At 45.1% G+C, this 21334-nt stretch overlaps 1 pseudogene; it reads right to left on the reverse strand.

Annotated features, from left to right (window-relative positions):
• The window catches only part of LOC120919507, a 334252-nt pseudogene that overhangs the window by 157408 nt on the left and 155510 nt on the right, over positions 1-21334 (reverse strand).

Below are 21334 nucleotides of genomic sequence, written 5' to 3' on the forward strand. Positions count from 1 at the left end.
GAAACAATTTATCTTCAATCCACAAGATGGCAGTATTATTGTCAAAAAAAAAAAGAATCCTCTCTTTTCCCCAATTATATATTTATGTGCAACTACATAACACATTTACATTTAACATCGGTCAGATGTAAAGATGTAGAGATTTTATTAATATGGTAGATGTTCCCTATTAAAACTTAACTATGCAGCCTTTTAGCTAGTATCACAGCAAGGTGCTACAGCTGGCAATATAGCAAGGCATTATCATACTATGTATGTAATTAGCAATCAGGCTAGTTGAATACCGAGTCTGTGATACCATTTTTTAAAGTATTTTTATGTTTGTAATTCCTTTGATGTGCGTTAGTATGGTGTAACGTTTTTTGAGCAATTGTAAGGGAAGCCTATTGCACGCCAGTAGGAGTGCATGCGTCATTAGGATACGCCCACCCCTTGTCCAGATTGACTCTCTCTTGCCTACATAAACCAGAATCCCCAGTGGTCAGACACGCCCCCCTGATGACGTGGTAACCCACAAAACAATTGTCGGAGGCTAGTCTGGCACTTTCTCAGCACACCAGCTGATCCCGCACGCCGCTGCAATTGAACAACGCGCCTCTTCACACAGCAACCCACACAGCTGAGGGTCCTGTTAGACGCATGCAGTCCTAGTGCCGGGCAGGCACTCTCCAAGTAAGGGGCCAATCAGCTTTTATGTTATGTGATTTTAAAATAAACGGTAATGCACTATAGCTTTTCTCTCTGTTAATGTTTTTGGATGGAATCCTGATCATCACTGGCATTGAATCTGCAGTCTGCACGTTATCATCAGTGTGCAGGCACTAACACCTGTTCAGCTTATCTGACCCAATTCATATGAAAGGGGTCCACTGCCTTTGGTAAGCCTCCCTTTTAGCAAGATCACTTCGGGTGCAAATGTATTAATGGTGGTGGCTGTAGCAACACTCAAGATCCGTTTTTGCATGCTCCAATGATCGTTTGGATTTGTCAATAAGCACACATGGACTGTTTTATTTAATTTTGCATATGGTTTTGAGTACCGCAATAAGACGCACTATTTGGATAGTGTTTTTTTGGACTTCCACTGAGGTCACCAGTGTGTGTGCTATATTAGCACAGTGATTTCATATGGTCAAATCGAGATATTTTTTGTTATAATTGTTTAGACATTAGAGTGTATCATATACACATTTCCCACATATACCATTTGGGATCACGTTTTCAACACCCCATTAGAGGTATTTTTTACTAGCGCCCTCTTCCCCCATTAGATTCCATTGCACAATATATTGTTTATGTTTTGACACAGAGGAGCAGCTGGATATTAAGTAGTAATTCCCAGCAGAGAGCAATTCACTTATCACTAAGTGGTTAATTGATTTCATTAGTGAATTATAATTATACTTAAATAATTTGGCGCGGAAACACATCTCACAATTATCTGTTTACGGCTAATCACGAAGGTATGCGCGGCAGTCGCATTCTCTTACGTCGTCGCTAGTCGGCTTTTCCCGGCGTATAGTTAAAGTTGCTATTTCTTGGCCTATCTTTAGACTTGCCATGTTAAAGTATGGACGTCGTTCCCGCATCGAATTTTAAATATTTTTTTTTTTTTGCGTAAGTCGTACGTGAATAGGAAAGGACGCAACTCACGTCGATGTTCAAAAAATTACGTCGGTGCGACGTCATTTCGCGCAAAGCATGGCGGGAAATTTCAAAACGGAGCATGCGCAGTCGGTTCGGCGCGGGAACGCGCCTAATTTAAATGATCCACGCCCCCATTTGAATTAGGTGGGCTTGCGCCGGAGGGATTTACGCTACGCCGCCGCAAGTTTACAGGCAAGTGCTTTGTGAATCAAGCACTTGCCCGTAAAACTTGCGGCGGTGTAACGTAAATGCAATATGTTACGCTGCCGGAATTGTACCTGAATCTGGCCCTTAGTTCTTTGTGTGCAAGTTCAACTGGACTTCAGTTAAAAATGCCACTTATTAATGGTTTCTTCTTCTTTTCCTGGATCCTCCTTCCGGCCCTACATCATCTGGTTTCATGTTTCTTTGATAAGCATATTGTGCTTGATCTCTGGTCCACTGGTTGTGTAGCTGGGGTTCCCTCCAATCTTGATCCCTGTAATATGGTGGGGGATGTTGCGGTCTCCCCCTGGGTGGTGGGAATCCTTGTCCCCTCCTTTGCCCTCCTCCTCCTCTCCCTAAAAAAATGACAGGGTAGTGGGGCATTGTTGTATGTTTCTTGATGTGATGATAATGCTTGGTACTGGTTGTGAGTGGGTATAGGGTGGACCATTTGCTGATGGTTATTCACTTGGTTTCCCCTCCCCCTACCTCCTATGAATTTCCCTTTACCCCTTCTCATTGAAGTGGAGAATATCATAGGGATAGGGGAGATTTTAAAACCAACAATATATATGCATGGCAACAAACTCTACCCGGTAAGATAAATTTGGTAGAGAAACAACTATCTACCGAACCGCTGATTAATCAAGTGATTACACCTCTGCCCGGCCGGGCACGTGAAAATCTAAGTGATAAAGAAATTGAAATATATTCACCCATACAATTCTCCACTCCAATGAGAAGGGGTGAAGGGAAATTCAGAGGAGGTAGGGGGAGGGGAAACCAAGTGAATAACCATCAGCAAATGGTCTACCCTATACCCACTCACAACCAGTACCAAATTATGGAAATGCTGTCAGACGAAACTTACATATTATTGGATCAGGACCCAACACAACCATACAGGAACCAGCTAGAAATTCTAATGGGAATAGGTGCCCACTCGGGAGTATTATCCAAGAAATAGAGCAACTTTCTAGTACCTGCTAGTAGTAAAATTCCCACCATATATACATTACCAAAGATACATAAAGATCCTATGAATAGTATTGATTCCATCTCATCGAGAATGGGACAATATTTGGATAAGTTATTTTCAAAAAAGTGTGGGAATGACAGATGTCTCCTCCCTATACTCCATTAAGCCATAGAGATGATTTACCCCACAACCAGAAAGTTTTATTGGCCATGCTTCTGTCTTCTGTCTCTCACACAACTATTTTTGGTACTGCAACAGATTTTACACACAACAAAGGGGTGTTGCGATGGGAGCTAAGTTTGCACCAAGCAACGCAAACCTTTTTATGGTAGAGTGAGAAGATAAGGTGATTTTTAAACAAATAAGGAAGGAGCTGATTTTTTAGAAACGGTTCATTGACGATCTATTTTTTATTTAGGCTGGTTCGGCAGACTCTTTACAATTTTTAAAGGGTTTAAACATTAACAATATTAGGTTAAAGTGGAGGTTCACCCAAAAACTCAATTTTTAACATTAAATTGAGGCTCATTTTGGGCAGCAGAATCGGGTGTTTTTTTAACCACTTACCCCCGGACCATATTGCTGCCCAAAGACCAGAGTACTTTTTGCGATTCGGGACTGCGTCGCTTTAACTGACAATTGCGCGGTCGTGCGACGTGGCTCCCAAACAAAATTGGCGTCCTTTTTTTCCCACAAATAGAGCTTTCTTTTGGTGGTATTTGATCACCTCTGCGGTTTTTAGTTTTTGCGCTATAAACAAAAATAGAGCGCCAATTTTGAAAAAAAATAATATTTTTTACATTTTGCTATAATAAATATCCCCCAAAAATATATAAAAAAAAATGTTTTTCCTCAGTTTAGGCCGATACGTTTTCTTCTACATATTTTTCGTAAAAAAAAAAAAAAAAAAAAAAAAAAAAATCGCAATAAGTGTTTATTGATTGGTTTGCGCAAAAGTTATAGCGTTTACAAAATAGGGGGTATTTTTATTATATTTTTTTTTACTAGTAATGGCGGCGATCAGCGATTTTTTTTTTTCGGTACTGCGACATTATGGGGACACTTCGGACACTTGACACATTTTTGGGACCATTGGCATTTTTATAGCGATCAGTGCTATAAAAATGCATTGGATTACTATAAAAATGCCACTGGCAGTGAAGGGGTTAACACTAGGGGGCGGGGAAGGGGTTAAGTATGCCTGGGTGTGTTCTTACTGTGGGGGGGGGTGGCCTCACTAGGGGAAACACTGATCCTCGGTTCATACATTGTATGAACCGAAGATCAGCATTTCCCCTGCTGACAGGACCGGGAGCTGTGTGTTTACACACACACAGCTCCCGGTCCCCGCTCTGTACCGAGCGATCGCGTGTGCCCGGCGGCGATCGCCGGGCACACGCACGGGAGTCAGGGGCGAGCGGGGGGCGCACGCGCGCCCCTAGTGGCGGCTGGGAGAGAGGACGTCATACTACGTGCTCTCGCCCAGCCGAGCCAACTTGTCGAAGTATAACGGTGGTGGCCGGTCGGCAAGTGGTTAAAAACGAAGCAGTACTTACCGTTTTAGAGAGTGATGTTCTCCGCCGCTTCCGGGTATGGGCTGCGGGACTGGGCGTTCCTATTTGATTGACAGGCTTCCGATGGTCGCATACAGCGCGTCACGATTTTCCGAAAGTAGCCAATCTAATGTTACATTTTTTTTAGGGTGAACTCCCGCTTTAATATCAGAATGGCACAGTGAGGAAATAAACTCTCGATGTAACTATTGTAAGGAGTTAGCTCGGTAGCGCGGTGTGTGACCCCTTGGATGGGTTCACTACACACTGAATTTATACAGACAGGCAGTCGAAGACAGTTGAAAACAAAGATTTTGGATTATTCGTCTATCTTGCTGGAAACAACTGCAAGCATCCAAACAGCATAAACAAAATCAAACATAAAATAAACCCTGGCCACTTGGGGCGTCTATCTTCACCACACAGGAACCTATCTATGGAGTCTGGCACAGCCTAGTGCTGGGCAGACACTGCTGGTCATACAGCAGAAAAACAATAGTTTATTTTTGATTTTTATCACACAGAAAAATCAATGACCACCTCACCTCCTCAGAAGACTTTCAGTACACTGCTCTCCTTACTCACAAAGCCTCAGGATGCAGCAATTCAGTGATAATCCTCTGGATTACTTAGAGGCCTTAATTGCCTCATTCTGAACAGCTGAAGTTTTCCAACGCCCTTAGACCTTTTCTGGCTACTTTGCAGCCAATGCCTAATAACAATTGGTGTATTGTCTAAACAAGGCAGAAATGTATGTCCCATCTGTGACAACACCCACAGATTTACCTGACTTCCTGTCACATACCCCCCCTTCTTGTTTCAACCCTAGGGTTGGGACACAGGTTGCCAGGCAGGCATGCACTCAGGACAACCCATCTGCATTCCCCATTTTAGCACCGGGGCGATGCGTTACCACAAAACTAAATTCCTGGAGGGCCAGGAACCACCTATTTATTCTCCTATTGGTCCCTTTGTTCTGTGTCATCCACTTCAATGGGGCATGATCCATCACTAGTTCAAACTGTCTACCCACGAGGTAGTACCGGAGAGCATCCAAAGCCCATTTCACCGCCAAACATTCTTTCTCAATGGTGGCATAATTCTCCTCATGGGCCTTCAACTTTCGGCTAAGGTACATAACAGGGTGTTCCTCCCCCTTGATAATCTGAGACAGTACAGCTCCTAAGCCCACATTTGACGCATCTGTCTGAATCACAAAGTCCCGTGAAAAATCAGGCAAATTTAAAACTGGCTGACTACATAAAGCCTGTTTTAAAGCCTGAAAAGCTGTTTCTGCTTCGGGAGTCCATTTGGTCATGACAGACTCCTTCCCTTTGGTCAAATTGGTCAGGGGAGTAGCCTGTGAGGCAAAATGGGGGATAAAGCGGCAATAATACCCCGCGATCTCTAAAAATGCACAAACCTGTTTCTTGTTGGTGGGACGTGGCCAATCCTGAATAGCCTCAACTTTGTTTATTTGGGGCTTGATTAGACCTCTTCCAATGATATACCCCCAGATACTTTGCCTCTTCTAGCCCAAGGGTACATTTTTTTGGATTGGCTGTAAACCCGGCTTTCCAGATGGAATCCAACACAGCCTGAACTTTTGGCAAGTGTGATTCCCAATCCTCACTGTGGATGACAACGTCATCGAGGTATGCAGCAGCATAGGCTTGATGAGGCCGAAGGGTCTTATCCATGGTGCGTTGGAATGTGGCGGGAGCATTTTGTAACCCAAAAGGCATCCTCCGATATTGGAAAGATCCGTCTGGAGTTACAAATGCTGTTTTTTCCCTGGCCGACTCCGAGAGAGGAATTTGCCAACAACCCTTGGTCAGGTCTAACGTTGTCATGTACCGGGCAGTGCCTAGGCGATCAATCAGTTCATCTATGCGGGGCATAGGATAGGTGTCAAACTTAGTGATTTGATTCAGGCGGCGAAAGTCATTACAAAACCGCCAACTTCCATCTGGTTTGGGCACTAATACAATGGGACTGGACCAATCACTATTTGACTCTTCTATCACCCCCAGCTCAAGCATTTTTTTTTTTACTTCCTGGCGAATTGCCTCTCGCCGGGCTTCTGGAATTCTATAAGGCTTCAACTTGACCTTATCCCCTGGTGTGGTGATAATGTCATGTTCAACTCCGGAGACCCAACCTGGCAGGTCTGAAAACTTCTCCTTGTTACGGAGCACAAATTCTTTAACCTCCTGTTGCTGAGTTTTGGATAGAGTCTCCGCTATCCCAACTTCAGGGACAGCCAGGTTAAATGGAGCAGAAAATCGGGTAGTCTTAGCGACCAAGGACTCTCTATCCTTCCATGGTTTCAGCAAGTTCACGTGATAGAGCTGCTCAGGTTTTCGTCTTCCCTTTTGGCTAATTTTATAATTCACCACCCCCATTTTCTCCAACACTTCATTAGGGACCCTGCCATTTGGCTAGGAATTTACTTTCGACCGTTGGGATCAGCACCAACACCCTATCACCAGGTGCAAAGGAATGGACCTGGGCCCCACGATTGTAAATCCTTTGTTGAGCCAATTGGGCTTGGGCTAAATGTTCCTTCACAATCGGCATCACTTGGGCAATTCTATCTTGCATTTGGGCCACATGTTCAATCACACTTCGATGAGGGGAACTCTCACTCTCCCATGTTTCCCTGGCAATGTCCAGTAGGCCCCGGGGGTGCCTCCCATACAGTAGCTCAAATGGAGAGAACCCTGTGGACGATTGGGGAACCTCTTATTGCAAACATCAGATAAGGGAGCAGATAATCCCAATTCTTTACGTCTTTATCCACCACCTTCCTCAACATTTGTTTTAAGGTTTTATTAAACCTTTCCACTAACCCGTCTGTTTGAGGGTGATATACTGATGTACGTAATTGGGTCACTTTCAGGAGTTTACAAAGTTCTATGGTCACCCTGGACATAAACGGGATGCCCTGGTCAGTTAGAACTTCCTTAGGAAGACCCACACGGCTGAAAACCTGAAATAACTCTTTGGCAATTGTTTTAGCAGAGGTTTTTCGGAGAGGAATCGCTTCTGGGTACCGGGTGGCATAGTCCATTATTACCAAGATGTGCTGGTGCCCTCTAGTGGACTTCAGTAAAGGGCCAACCAAGTCCATGGCGATCCTCTCAAAAGGGACCTCGATAATGGGCAGGGGTACCAACAGACTGCAGAAATGTGGCATGGGTGCAGTAATCTGACACACTGGACAGGAAGAGCAGTACAATTCCACTTCTTTAGTGATCCCAGGCCAATAAAACCTCTGGGTGATCCTCTCCCGGGTTTTTTCTGCTCCCAAATGTCCCCCAAGAATGTGCCCATGGGCCAGTTCCAAAACCATCTTGCGGTATGGTTTAGGCACTACCAGTTGCTCAAAGGTGTCCTCTATGACACTCGATTTAACAGGTCCCTTTCAATAATGAAGTAAGGGAGGGCAATCCTCTCGTCAGGGTTAACTAACTCCCCATCTATCTTCACTACATTCTACCGGGCTCTTAGCAATGTGGGGTCCCTCAATTGCTCAGTGACAAAAGTTTCTCTGTGCACCTCGAGGTCATCAAACCCTATCGGCCGCTGTTCCTCTTCTGAGGTAGCAGGCTCCTCCCTAGGCACTGGTGTTTCCCCTGCTAATACTGAGAATGGAAACTCAGAATGGTTTAGACTCAGAAGAACCACCTACTGGGGAATCTGGGCAGTCCCAGAGTTCCCAGAATTTTGGGAAATCCCTTCCCACAATGGCGTCATGTGGCAGTTTGGGAACTAAACCCACCTGGTGACACAAGTTACCGAGGGAGGTTTCAAAGGAAACCGTAGTCACCGGATATTCTTGAGTGTCCCCATGTACACAAACTACAGCCATTTTCCTCGGATGTAAGGTTTTTCCCACCACTAGATCACTTTTCACTAGGGTGACCAGGCTACCTGAATCCAACAATACCACAACATTTTTACCATCTAAGCACATTCTATATAAATGTTTCTCATTTCCCTTTACTGCAGTGCATGTGGCTGTCAGAAAGTCACACTGCATGGGTTCATCACCCGCTGGGCAAACCGCTGCTACATGTCCCTCTTCCCGGCAACGGTAACAAATCAACCTTCTGGTCCTCTCCTGTGGGACGGGTCTTCCAGGCCGCTCTCGCCAAACATTAGCAGTAGTCACGATAATTCCTCTAGTTGCTCCTTGGTACCTCTCTCCACCCCCATCCCTTGATGCAGTCTTACCTATAGGTGGGGAGGGTCTGGTCTTGGGGTGAAAAGTTTGTGCGTCTCTGGTGGAAGAGGACAAATTCTCTATTGTTAGGTACCTTTCGACCAGATCTACACATTTGTCTGCGGTTTCCGGACCACCATGGTTCACCCATTTCTGCAGGGTGTTAGGAAGAGACCTAAGAAATTTGTTCATGACTACTCGCTCCAAAATCTTTGGTCCGGACAGAGTTTCTGGCTGCAGCCATTTCTTAGCCAAATGGATGAGGTCATACATCTGCGACCGAGGTGGCTTCCTCTGCTGATAACTCCAATTGTGGACCCGCTGAGCACGGACATCCAGGGTTACACCGAAACGTGCCAATATTTCCTCTTTTGATCGAACATAGTTTTTTGCGTCTGCAAGCTCCAAATCGAAATATGCCTTGTGGACTTCTCCAGATAATAGGGGGGCCACTAGTCCAGCCCACTGGTCTTTAGGCCAACTCTCTTTCCGCTGCACTCTCAAACATGGTCAGAAACATCTCAGTGTCCTCATCTGCAGTCATCTTTGGCAATAAGTGTCGTACCTGAAAAGTCGGTATGTTACTGGCCTGACTCCCAGCCTCGGTCTACTGTCTCTGAAGCTGTTTCACGATGGCCTCCATTTGCTGCTGCTGTCTCTGTTCCAAGCCTGCAATGCTCTCTTGGTGAGCCTGTTGAGCTGCGTGAGCCTGTTGTTGAGCTGCAAGGCTCCGCTGCAAACCTGCATTTGTCTGTTGTTGATTTGCATTTGCTAAAGTCAGCTGTTTCAGTATCTCCTCCATTTTGGGTTTACTTTTACTTATAAAGGCCTTAATTGCCTCATTCTGAACAGCTGAAGTTTTCCAACGCCCTTTGACCTTTTCTGGCTACTTTTGCAGCCGACGCCTAACAACAATTGGTGTATTGTCTAAACAAGGCAGAAATGTATGTCCCGTCTGACAACACCCACAGATTTACCTGACTTCCTGTCACACTATATACCAGCAGAACAAAAAACTGGAGACCAAAGTGTTTTTTAAACCTACGGATAGGAATAGCTATCTACCCACCACCAGTGGCCATCATCCTCAATGGCTCAGAAATATTCCCAAAGGACAAATTTTGAGGGTTAAGTGCAATTGCTCTGAGATCAGAAACTTTTTTACTCAATCGAAAATCCTGACTGAAAGATTTGAAGCAAAAGGCTATAACCCACAAGTCCTGAATAAAATTGTCGAGGAGGTGGGAGCAGTACCCAGGGATGTATGTTTACAAGGAAAACCTGAATCAATGCCATAGCTAAGAATACCAAAGAGTGGGGCTTCATCTCGCATTTTCACACCTAATATAAAGAGGTAGAGGCAATTTTCAATCAACACTGGCACGTTCTACTACTGGACAAAAAGTTAGGCCTAGTACTACCCCCAAAACCGCAGTTTATATACAGAAAAGCCCCAAACTACGGTGATTTGGTGGTCAAAAACTCCTAGACCTCCCAACTAAACCCCACACATTCTGGGACCGTAATGGCTTATTTTCCTGCAGAAGATGCAAAGCATGCAGAGAAGTTGCACTACCAATGAAAGGTTTGGAAAATTTCACTTCCTCTTCGAACAACCAGTTGTTCGATATCAAGCAGTTTATAACATGCAACAGTAACTTTGTGGTATATGCCTTAAGATGTCCGTGTTTACTCCTCTATATAGGGCGCACCAAAAGACTGTTAAGGATAAGGATAGCTGAACATATCCACAACATCAAAATTGGTTTTAAGGACCACAATGTCTCGCTGCATTTTAAACTCAAACACAATCGGGATCCATCTGGCCTAGAATTTTGGGGACTTGAACATCTCGAACAACATTGGAGAGGCTCACATAGAGTTCGTGAGCTATCCAAACGGGAGACCAAATGTATATTTTTAACCAATGTTTTAGTACCCAAAGGCTTGAATGTAGAACTGGACATTTTTTAACTGTTTTATCAGCGATACTTAATGTTTTTTACGTGATTTTTTCACTTGAAGCCCTTTATTTTATCCCACATTTTGTATCTTACATTTATCTGATATTTTATCTGTCTTTTAGATATTTTCTCCCAAATTTTTAATTCCTTGCTTTTTAATTTCTTGCTTTTAAATCCGAGCCGACTTTGCCTAAGAACCCAGCCTGCCTAGCCTACTTAATTAATCCCAGCCAGACGGTTTTAATAGTTGTGCAGTTCATCAGTTTACAGTTTATATAGAGATTCGGAAAGTCGGAGATATATATAAACAATATCGACTTCATTCACACTGTATACATAAGGTACGGTTTGGTGATACAATTTACAATAGGAAACCTGAGCTAAATAGGAACATATGGGGACAAAGGGGTTGAATTAGGTTACCATTCCTCTGAACAGCTAGGGGGCAGCAAGCGGGACGATATGTCAACCCATTAAATATCATCTTACTGCATATACATATGCCTGTACAACATTATATAAATGGGATCTGTCTCTTATTTATATGACTGTTTTCACTATAGACGGTGTTTATTCAGATGTGTGCATATATCTGTGATTTTAGGTGTTTGATTACACACATGTTTAATATGCTATCTTTTTAATAGGTAATCTTTTGCCCCATAGTGGTTCCCTGTGATGACGGCCGATCTCTCTGTGCATTTTAGCTGACTTGCGCAGTGTGAGCAGATACGATATGCATCACAGGAGAACGGGCCATTTTTACTTCCGCCCTCAGCCTGGCATGGCGATTACCATTGACCGTGTGGGCGTGATGACGTCGAACGCACGCGAGTGCGTCGGACGTCACTGAAGTGGCGGAACCGATGTATACTTATAGCCGGTTGGTACGATGGGGAGTCACACCCTCAGACGAAGTCAGGAAGTGATGAAACGCTCCAGGCAGGGACTCCTCATCGACCAAACCGGAAGTGATGTGTGCGCTCCACGGACCTAAACCAGTAGGACGCTGAAGGAACTTGGAAACAGCAGTCTTCAGGGTCAAGTTAGTTTGAGCAATCGCACAATACATTTGCCTGTTTTTACTTATTTTTGGTATGCATTCATGTAAAGGGGGTATCATTTGGGGCATTACAATTTTCAAACGGTACTGCTCTATATGGATCTTTATTTTCCTCACATGTGATCACGGAACCATATATCAAGTTAATCTGAGGTGGAGAGCACAGACTGTGGAAGTGGATGTGTATTGAATGCCTATAGTGATCTTACATTGGGTGAGTGCATCCCCATAAGGGGAATTATCCCCCCATGTGGTGAACATCCCTTGGTGAAAGGAGCACTTATGCTAGGACCATTAACCAATCACTGCCATTCCTGTCTGCTACACCAACTGTCATTTATATGAACTTTTTCAAACGCTAGTTTGATTGCAGTGCTGCTGCAGGACTATTGTGGACTTTTTATACTAAGTTTTATATTTCTGCTTCTGCACATTTTATGTTTTATTTGAAGCAGCTGCTACATATTGGTAAACGTATCTGACCTTTGCTCTGTAGATCTTTGTAGCTTGTTTCCAAGCGCTGAGCTGTACTGTTAGGCAGGGTTTTCATCCAGTACTTGTTTGTTTACATTTCTCAGAGAATACATTTTCTTTAAAGCGGTAGAAAAAAAAAAAAATACTTGCCTTAGAATCAAACCCTTCAAGCGGGACACAGTCACAGCTGAGAGGGCTGACATCTTCCCCCCACCTTTCTTCTGGGTTTGTGGACTCTGGTGCTGCGAGTGGCCGAAGCTGCAATATCACTCCCTGCGCAAGTGCACGGAAGCCTCGGTTCCGGCAAAGAGCCTTGGTTTTCGGCAAGGAGAATACCATGTCGGACCTTCATAGTGATGTCAGCAGCTGCATGCAGGGTAAATATGTCCTAGACAGCACACGTTTAGGAGATATTCATTTTACCTACAGGTAAGCCTTATCAGCTTACCTGTAGGTAAAAATAACAAAGCAGGCTCTACTATCGCTTTAACATCACATTGCTTTCTGTCTGCAGTCTTGTAAAGCTTCAGTTGTACCCACCTTGCTGTCAGTGCATGGGACAGACGGATGCCATCAGCTACTCCACATATTTGAGTGAGGTCCCTGCGAGATAACTTCAAGAGATCTGCCCCTAAGGATTGAGTTATCAACATTGTTATCAAACAGCAAATCCAAGCAACCACTCAAAGCAATCTGAGTTATCAATGTTAACCAGAAAACTGTGCCAAGATTAGAAAGTTTAGTTCTCTGTAATCCACCAGTTGTACAGCTTGCTTAGTATGCAGGCCCTGAGGCCTGTGCTGTGTAAATTCCTGCATAACCAAACCATAATATTTACTGAGGACCAAATTTAGCTGTGACAGTATGCAGCAGTTTCCACCTAACCTGCATCTTCATCAAGCCTTAACACAGGCTACATTGTGCATTCTGTTGTGTTTTTATTAAAGTGGTTGTAAAACCTTACAGACCACTTTGACCTACAGGTAAGCCTACATTAAGGCTTACCTGTAAGTGCAAGAAATATCTCCTAAACCTACACGGATAAGGAGATATTTCCAAGAAAGACGGCACGATGTCTACGGCGCATGCGCCGTAGACAACGGTGCGCAGGAGCACTGAGCATGCCGCTACTAACGGCATCATACCGTTAGTGACGGCTCCAGCGCACATGTGCGGGAGTGACGTCATCGCTGCTCCGGTCACAGCGCCGGAGCAGCGATACCTGGAAGTCACTCCGGGTATCATGGCGGTGACAGAGGAGGTGTCGGAGGACCGCTGTGGGGGCTTCGTTCTCAGGTAAGTAATTCATAATGAGCTAGTATGCTATGCATTCTAGCTCAATATGCCTTTGTCTTGCAGGGTTTTTTTTTTTTTTTTAAGAGAGGGTTTACTTCCTCTTTAACATCTCAAGCCCTGGAAAAGCAGAAGGCTTTTTCCCCTAAAACACGTTGGCTGTATTAGATAGCTCATAGTAATTAAATGTTTCAAAAAGTCCTTCAAGTGTAATGAACTCTTGTACGAGGCGTTCCTTCGTACACATTGAATAATCTACTATCTGGCTAGTGCTTCCTCCTGGCACTATTAAAGTGGTAGCAGCCCAGGACAAGAACAGGGTCCACCCATATCTTTTTGAATCTGCAGCTCAGTAATTATTTGTAAAACTCAATGCAATATGGGAACCTGGAGAGAGGTTCTGTACACAGACAGAATGCCCCCAGAAATGCAATTTCCTGCACTAATATACAAGTCAGGCTTTAAGCATTCCCTGCAATATTAGCTACAGTTTTGGTGAGATGCTTCTAATGGTCACTTCTAAAGGAATGCAGACACCTGCCACTCCTTATTAGAACACTGCAAGTGCATTAGCTGATTAATAATGAAAAAGTCACTCCCCGACAACAGCAATATCTAAAATACATAGTAGAACAAACAACTTTTTCTTCAGAGCAGAAACAAGTATTAATCTGCAACAAAGTTGGCAAACTTTTTAAGTATGGTTAGTACTGCTGGTTGGCTTATAATTGGACTTTTATGATCACTGACAATTGTCTTTATTAGTCATTGCTGTTTGATTTGATGCAAAGGGGAGCAACAGCTAAGTTCCTAATTTCTGGTATAGGGATGTTGCACTTAGAGTACTCAAGGGTAAACTGGGCACTCATTAGTCCTAAAAAGAACAAATCCAATAAAAGCAACTTTATAATTTTACCTGTGAAGTTAGAAAATGTTCGACAGTAATTGGAGAACCGGTTTCTCAAAAGCCACTGCTGAGTGTCACTGATAGATGCAGAAGGACTAAGACGCTGTAGGGGGAATACAACACACTAACGGTAAGGGAATTTATATATATAAAAAAAAAATTGAAAGTATAGATGATCTCAGAAGTGCCTGAGATCAGCTCACCTAATGTCACTAAGGAACCAATGTATGTCAATGCCACAAGGAAAGTATATTGATTAACATTGAAGTGTATGTTGTTTCATAGCGACAAGATAGCATATTGATTCAAACAGGCTGACAGGCAGGCTTTCTACTGACATGCACAGTAAGGTCTTTGGAACAGCACTAAGCAGGCCACTTGGTGAGGATCTGGGAGCAGTGGTGGTGTGGGTTAGTATAACCTTTAATCACTTATTGACCACAGTACACACACACATACATATATATATATATATATATATATATATATATATATATATATATATATATATATATATATATATATATATATATATATATATATATATATATATATACACACAGTATATCTCTATCTCTATATATATGGCTCAAAATTTCAAGTCCTGAGCTACTAGCCAGGTCTCAAGTGTAGCAGCATGTGTCCCCCACTTTGCAGCCAGAGTCCCCCCCCCCCCACTATTGCAGCCAGAGTCCCCCCCCCACACTATTGCAGCCAGAGTCCAGTTCCCCCCCCCACACTATTGCAGCCAGAGTCCAGTCCCCCCCCCCACACTATTGCAGCCAGAGTCCAGCGCCCCCCCCCCACTATTGCAGCCAGAGTCCCCCCCACACTATTGCAGCCAGAGTCCAGCCCATCCCCACACTATTGCAGCCAGAGTCCAGTCCAGTCCCCCCTCCACACTATTGCAGCCAGAGTCCAGTTCCTTCCCCCCACACTATTGCAGCCAGAGTCCAGTCCCCCCCCCCACACTATTGCAGCCAGAGTCCAGTCCCCCCCCCCCACACACTATTGCAGCCAGAGTCCAGTCCCCCCCCCCCACACACTATTGCAGCCAGAGTCGAGCCCAGTCCCCCCACACACTATTGCAGCCAGAGTCCAGTCCCCCCCCCCCTCCACACTATTGCAGCCAGAGTCCAGTCCCCCCTCCACACTATTGCAGCCAGAGTCCAGTCCCCCCTCCACACTATTGCAGCCAGAGTCCAGTCCCCCCTCCACACTATTGCAGCCAGAGTCCAGTCCAGTCCCCCCCCCCCCTACACTATTGCAGACAACCTTTGCTGTATAGGAGAGGAGCCGCCGCATTGTTAAAACCGCGGGGAACATGACAGCTTTCAATTCAACAGCTGTGTTCCCCGCTGCTAATGTCATATACAGCCCCTCCCCTTGTCCGGGAAACTTTGATAGACAGATCACCCATCCAATCCACGAACGGCATGCGCCGTTCGTGAAACACTCCCAGTGCGCATGCTCGAATTTCCGCCGCAAATCGTCATGCTTTCGACGTGAACGTAAATTACGTCCAGCCCTATTCGCGAACGACTTACGCAAAGGACGTAAAATTTTCAAAACTCGACGCGGGAAAGACGGCCATACTTAACATAGGATACGCCTCATATAGCAGGGGTAACTATACGCCGAAAAAAGCCTAACGTAAACGACGTAAAAAAATGCGCCGGCCAGACGTACGTTTCTGAATCGGCGTATCTAGCTCATTTGCATATTCCTCGCCTAAATATACGGAAGCGGCACCTAGCAGCCAGCGTAGGTATGCAGCCTAAGATACGACGGCGTAAGACAATTACGCCGGTTGGATCTAAGACCCCTTTCACACTGAGGCGCTTTTCAGGCGCTTTGGCGTTAAAAAAAGCTTCCTCAATGGGAAGGGGGCTTTAGGAGCGGTGTATTAACCGCTCCTAAAGCGCTGCAAAGAAGCTGCATGCAGGACTTTTTTTGACGCCCTGCCAGCTCAGCGCCTCAGTGTGAAAGCACTCAGGCTTTCACATTGGGATTGCAGATGCAGCTTCTTTCAGGCGCTTTTTTTAACGCTAAGACCACTTTCACACTGGGGTGTTTTTCAGGCGCTTTAGTGTGAAAGCACTCAAGCTTTCACATTGGGATTGCAGATGCAGCTTCTTTCAGGCGTTTTACAGGCGCTTTTTTTAACGCTAAAGCGCTTGAAAAATGCCCCAGTGTGAAAGGGCCCTTAGGGAAATCTATGCGTAACTGATTCTATGAATCAGGCGCATAGATACTACCCCGCACACTCAGAGATACGACGGCGTATCTGGAGATACGCCGTCGTATCTTCTCTCTGAATCTACCCCCTAGTCTTTAACTCACCTCAAAACACTCTGTAGAGCTGTCTGATGTACATACTGGAGATGTGCAGATTCTAGGAGCAGAAATAATGAAAAAAGGTTTAACAGGTGAACTGTTGGTAGGTGGCTGCTTGTTGGAATATAGCATGATAAAACCACAGCTTCTAACACTGACAATAAATTCTAATATTTTAATAAATATGAAACATTAAAACCATAAAATATGGCAATAGGTAAAGCTGACTTTCCAGAAAGGAGGAATTTTATTTAGTTTCATCTGTAATCTAGTCATCAAAGCTTCTGTGCTTGTGCTGTGTTGCCATGGATAGTGGATGCTCAATTACTTATTATGGATAATATAAAGCAAGGTTTCTGCTATTATAGGTGGCATAGCAGGTTTGAGTGAGGACAAGATGTTTCCATGAGAAAGATGGTGGCTGGGCTGATTGATAGAGACAACAAACTTTTATTTTTTGTTATGCCCCGTATTCACGATCGGATTTTCTGACAGCAAAAGTCTGATGTGAGCTTTTGAACAGAAATTCCGACCGTGTGTATGCTCCGTTGAACTTTTGCTGTCAGAATTTCCCCAACAAAAGATTGAGAGCTGGTTCTCTATTTTTCAGACGGAAAAAATTCCTAAAGCAAAATCCGATTGCCTGTAGCAATTCCGACGCGCAAAATTCCGACGCATGCTCAGAAACAATTTGACGCATTCTCGGCTCGTCGTAGTATTGTACGTCACTGCGTTCTTGATGGACGAAAGTTCGGAGAACTTGTGTGACCGTGTGTATGCAAGCCAAGCTTGAGCGGAATTCTGTCGGAAAAAACATGCAAGGTTTTTCCAACGAAAAATCCGATCGTGTGTACGGGGCATAATTTGTGTTCGCAATTAACATTGTCAGTAGGCACCTTCAGCTATGCTACAGCATTTCAATTTGTCCACTGCTGATCTCTGCAGTCCCAGTTGTCAGGTTGCCTGAATACTGGTGATGCCAGAGCCAATTGGTTGCATCTAAACCCGCTCTGGCTTTTTGCCTATATTAGATTGTCTAGTAATCCATCTAATCAGGTCTGAAGAAGAAACAGGAGGTTTTGAAATGCGTTACTGCCCATCCACAGCATCACGTTCCCCTCTGAAGTCAGTTTCAGTATCAGCGTAACCCACGGCTTTCCCCTCTGGCCCAGGCTACTTTACCACCTTGCTACAAGATGTCGATGCTAGCATACCAGGGAAACCCTTGATCCCAGCTGTGCAATCCATCTACATGCTTGTTTTTATCTACTGTAAGATTGGGGGATCAGACTCCAATGGTAGGTGCGTTTTTCAGTGAGTACGCCAGTCCAATACTGAGTTTTTAAGGGCCTGGTAGCCCACTTTTATTTGAAAACATCAAAGTTCACAGATACAAAAGCTGCCCTCGCAGGGGGGTTTCATCATTCCTGTATCTTGCAAAAAATCAACAGTCGCACACAGCGTCTGATTCACACACAGCGACTTATCCGCACACAGTGTTTTATCCTCTTGAAGCACACAGCTTCTAGCTGCAACCCATGCAGCCTCTCTCTTCTCTCAGAGATATGGGAGCTCACCTGGCTCCCAGGAACATACCTCTTGTCTGTAGGGTGGGGCCCTGAATGCTGTTCAGGTCAGACTTAAAAAGCCCAAAAAACAGCTGACCCATTAACGTGTGTTTCTCTCCAGAATTTGGCGTAAAGCAGCCATTTCTCCCACAGCACAGGGTCCCATCCTCACATATCCTCCCCTTCTGTTTCGAACCGGAGGGAGGAACACATAGACCCCCCACCACAAATGGGACACCTCCAGGCCAGCCATAGGCTGCGTAGGCCCATTTTTTCCGGGTATGTTTCCACCAACACTTCACCGTGGCGCCTCTGTGCCAACTATCAGCAGCAGGAGTCCTAACCTGCCCAACCTTTTCTCTAAAGGGGCACTCCACCGACATCTTCTTCCGGGTGTGCTTCCACCAGCACTTCTTCCTGAACCGTGGGCTCCCACTAATGTTTCTACCCCTTCTATCTGCTGGCCTCAAGATCCTTCTTTTTCCTCCCACGGACCTACTCTACTGGGACTGTTGGGGACCTACTTCCACTGGGTCTGTCAGGGACTGACCGCTCTCACTACCTGACTCAGCATTAACCAACAACATTTGTTTCTCAGGTTCACCAACCCCCACATGGTTACCTTTGGCAACCAAACCATCTGAGATCAACACCACACCCTTCCTCTCCAAAGGAACTATTTTTCCCACTAGGGCGGCTTCACAGTTGTCCTGGGAAACCCCTTGCCTTACCAATACAGGCTCCTTGGCGGTTTCCCTTGGCAACTCCGCAGCAGCTGTCTCTATCGCTAGGCAACATGACACACCAACTGTTTTGGTCACCCCTAACATATCTCTCTCAACATTCTGCTGGACTACCTTAGGTGCACCCATAGTCCATAGATTTTTTTCAGTCTTTGACCTTGCTGCAAAGAGGGTTTTAACGTGTGTCTCCCCACTGATCTGGGTAACACACTGCAGCAAGTCCATCTTTACACCGTCTGCAGATCTGCTCACCGGGCACCCTGCTTCTTCACTTGGATCACAAACTGTAACAAGCTTACCATATCCTGTAGAGTTACCGGCTATCTTCCTTTGAGGGCGCTTTCTCTCAGTTGTATAGTTACTGGCGAACTCCCCCCTGGTGGCCACAGGATGAAATCACAGCAGGCATCTCCCACTGTTTAGCACCCCCTGCAGACACAACAGAAGACTTCTTGTTGCCAGGGGTGACTGCAAAAACATCTGAAAGGGAACCTTGGCCCACCGACAAAGAGTTCTGCTCAGCAACTTCACTTTTAACTGCACCCCAGAATCTAGGGCAAGAAAATATGCCGTGCCCCAACTGACCACATTCCAGGCATGGCGTTCGGCGACTTTCTCCTGTTGCTAAGGGAGATGACACTCTCCCAACCCGCAGAATTTCACTTGCATCTGACACATTTTCTCCGGTTGGCAAACGGAAACGGTGCTCTCCCAGCTGGCTTTCCGACACACGTAGGACTTCTCTCTCCATGAAGCGGCGTTGCTTTAAACTTGCCAGTACTCTCTGTAGGCAATATCCTTGTCTTGCGGTCCACTGACCTGACATCATAGGCGTTGCTATGGGCAACTGCACCCATATGCTCACTCTTTACATTCAGAGCAGGCTTCTCATACCTTTGCTTTTCTGAAGCCTGGGACATTTGGAAACTTCATGCCCCCACTCACTGCATTGCAAACAGCGCACCTGGCTTTCAAAACGTTTCACCTTTATAGCTGGCCGGCCTGCACCAGCGTTGCTAGGGGCAACAGCATGAACTTTCCCTTTGGCTTGGTGCTTTTTGCACGAGTCTGGGGCTTGTTCTGTCGGCAACAAACCCTCCAGCCACAAAGTCCTGTCTCTCATTTCAGCAAATATTGCTTTCTGTTTGCGATTTGACCTTCCCATCGCTGCAAACAGGGCAATGGTTTATAACACAGTTCCTTCTTAACACAGGAAAAATGTTGGTATACGGTCTCCAAGACTTGCAAAACAGCACACTTTTACATGCAGACTTCACTCTCTGCGATTCCACTCGAACCATCCATTCACTGGGCGTTCCCAAATGGATATGTCTTCTCAGAGCTCACTTCCACAGGTATACCACCTGTATGAAGACACAGTCCATTAATTGAACTCCTGTGCAATGCAGTTCTCCTGACTGCCACACACAGCTAACAGAAGTTCACAGCAGAAAACTTTTAACTTCCAGTTCATATTGGCTGTTCATCATAGCATTGCTGCCAAAAACACACGGTTGCTTTCTACTCACTGTTTGTTGGTATGCGTGGATCTGGAACTCTTCCAAACTGCCCATAGCAATACCTCCACCATATGTAAGATTAAGGGATCAGACTCCAACGGTAGGTGCGTTTTTCAGTGAGTACGCCAGTCCAATACTGAGTTATAAAGGCCTGGTAGCCCACTTTTATTTAAAAACATCAAAGTTCACAGATACAAAAGCTGCCCTCGCAGGGGGGTTTCATCATTCCTGTATCTTGCAAAAAATCAACAGTCGCACACAGCGACTTGTCCACACACAGCTTCTAGCTGCAACCCATGCAGCCTCTCTCTTCTCTCAGAGATATGGGAGCTCACCTGGCTCCCAGGAACAGACCTCCTGTCTGTAGGGTGGGGCCCTGAATGCTGATCAGGTCAGACTTAAAAAGCCCAAAACACAGCTGACCCATTAACGTGTGTTTCTCTCCAGAATATGGCGTAAAGCAGCCATTTCTCCCACAGCACAGGGTCCCATCCTCACACTACTCAAATGTGAGTTGTCAATTTTTACTGTGTTTTATCAAACCCATTATGTAACCACTGCACTTAGTCTGGCGCCCCTTCCATTTTCTACTTGTTTTTACAGAGTCTGCTATCGCTCTTAAAGGTGCTGCCACAGGTCTTCAGTGTTCACCCCCAACATGTTAATTGCTTGGACTTTATGAAATTTTATGGACATTTTCCCAGTGTTTTTTAGCCCATTAGTCCTCCAGCACTAGGCTTATTGTGCGTCTAAAAAACCCTACTAAAATACTGCATGGGTTATTTTATGAAGTCATGCAGTATTTTAGTAGTGAACACACGCGGTAATGTAACGCTTGCTGTAGTCAGCGTATT

Source organism: Rana temporaria, chromosome 12 (assembly GCF_905171775.1).
Source record: "Rana temporaria chromosome 12, aRanTem1.1, whole genome shotgun sequence".
Classification (NCBI taxonomy): Eukaryota; Metazoa; Chordata; class Amphibia; order Anura; family Ranidae; genus Rana; species Rana temporaria.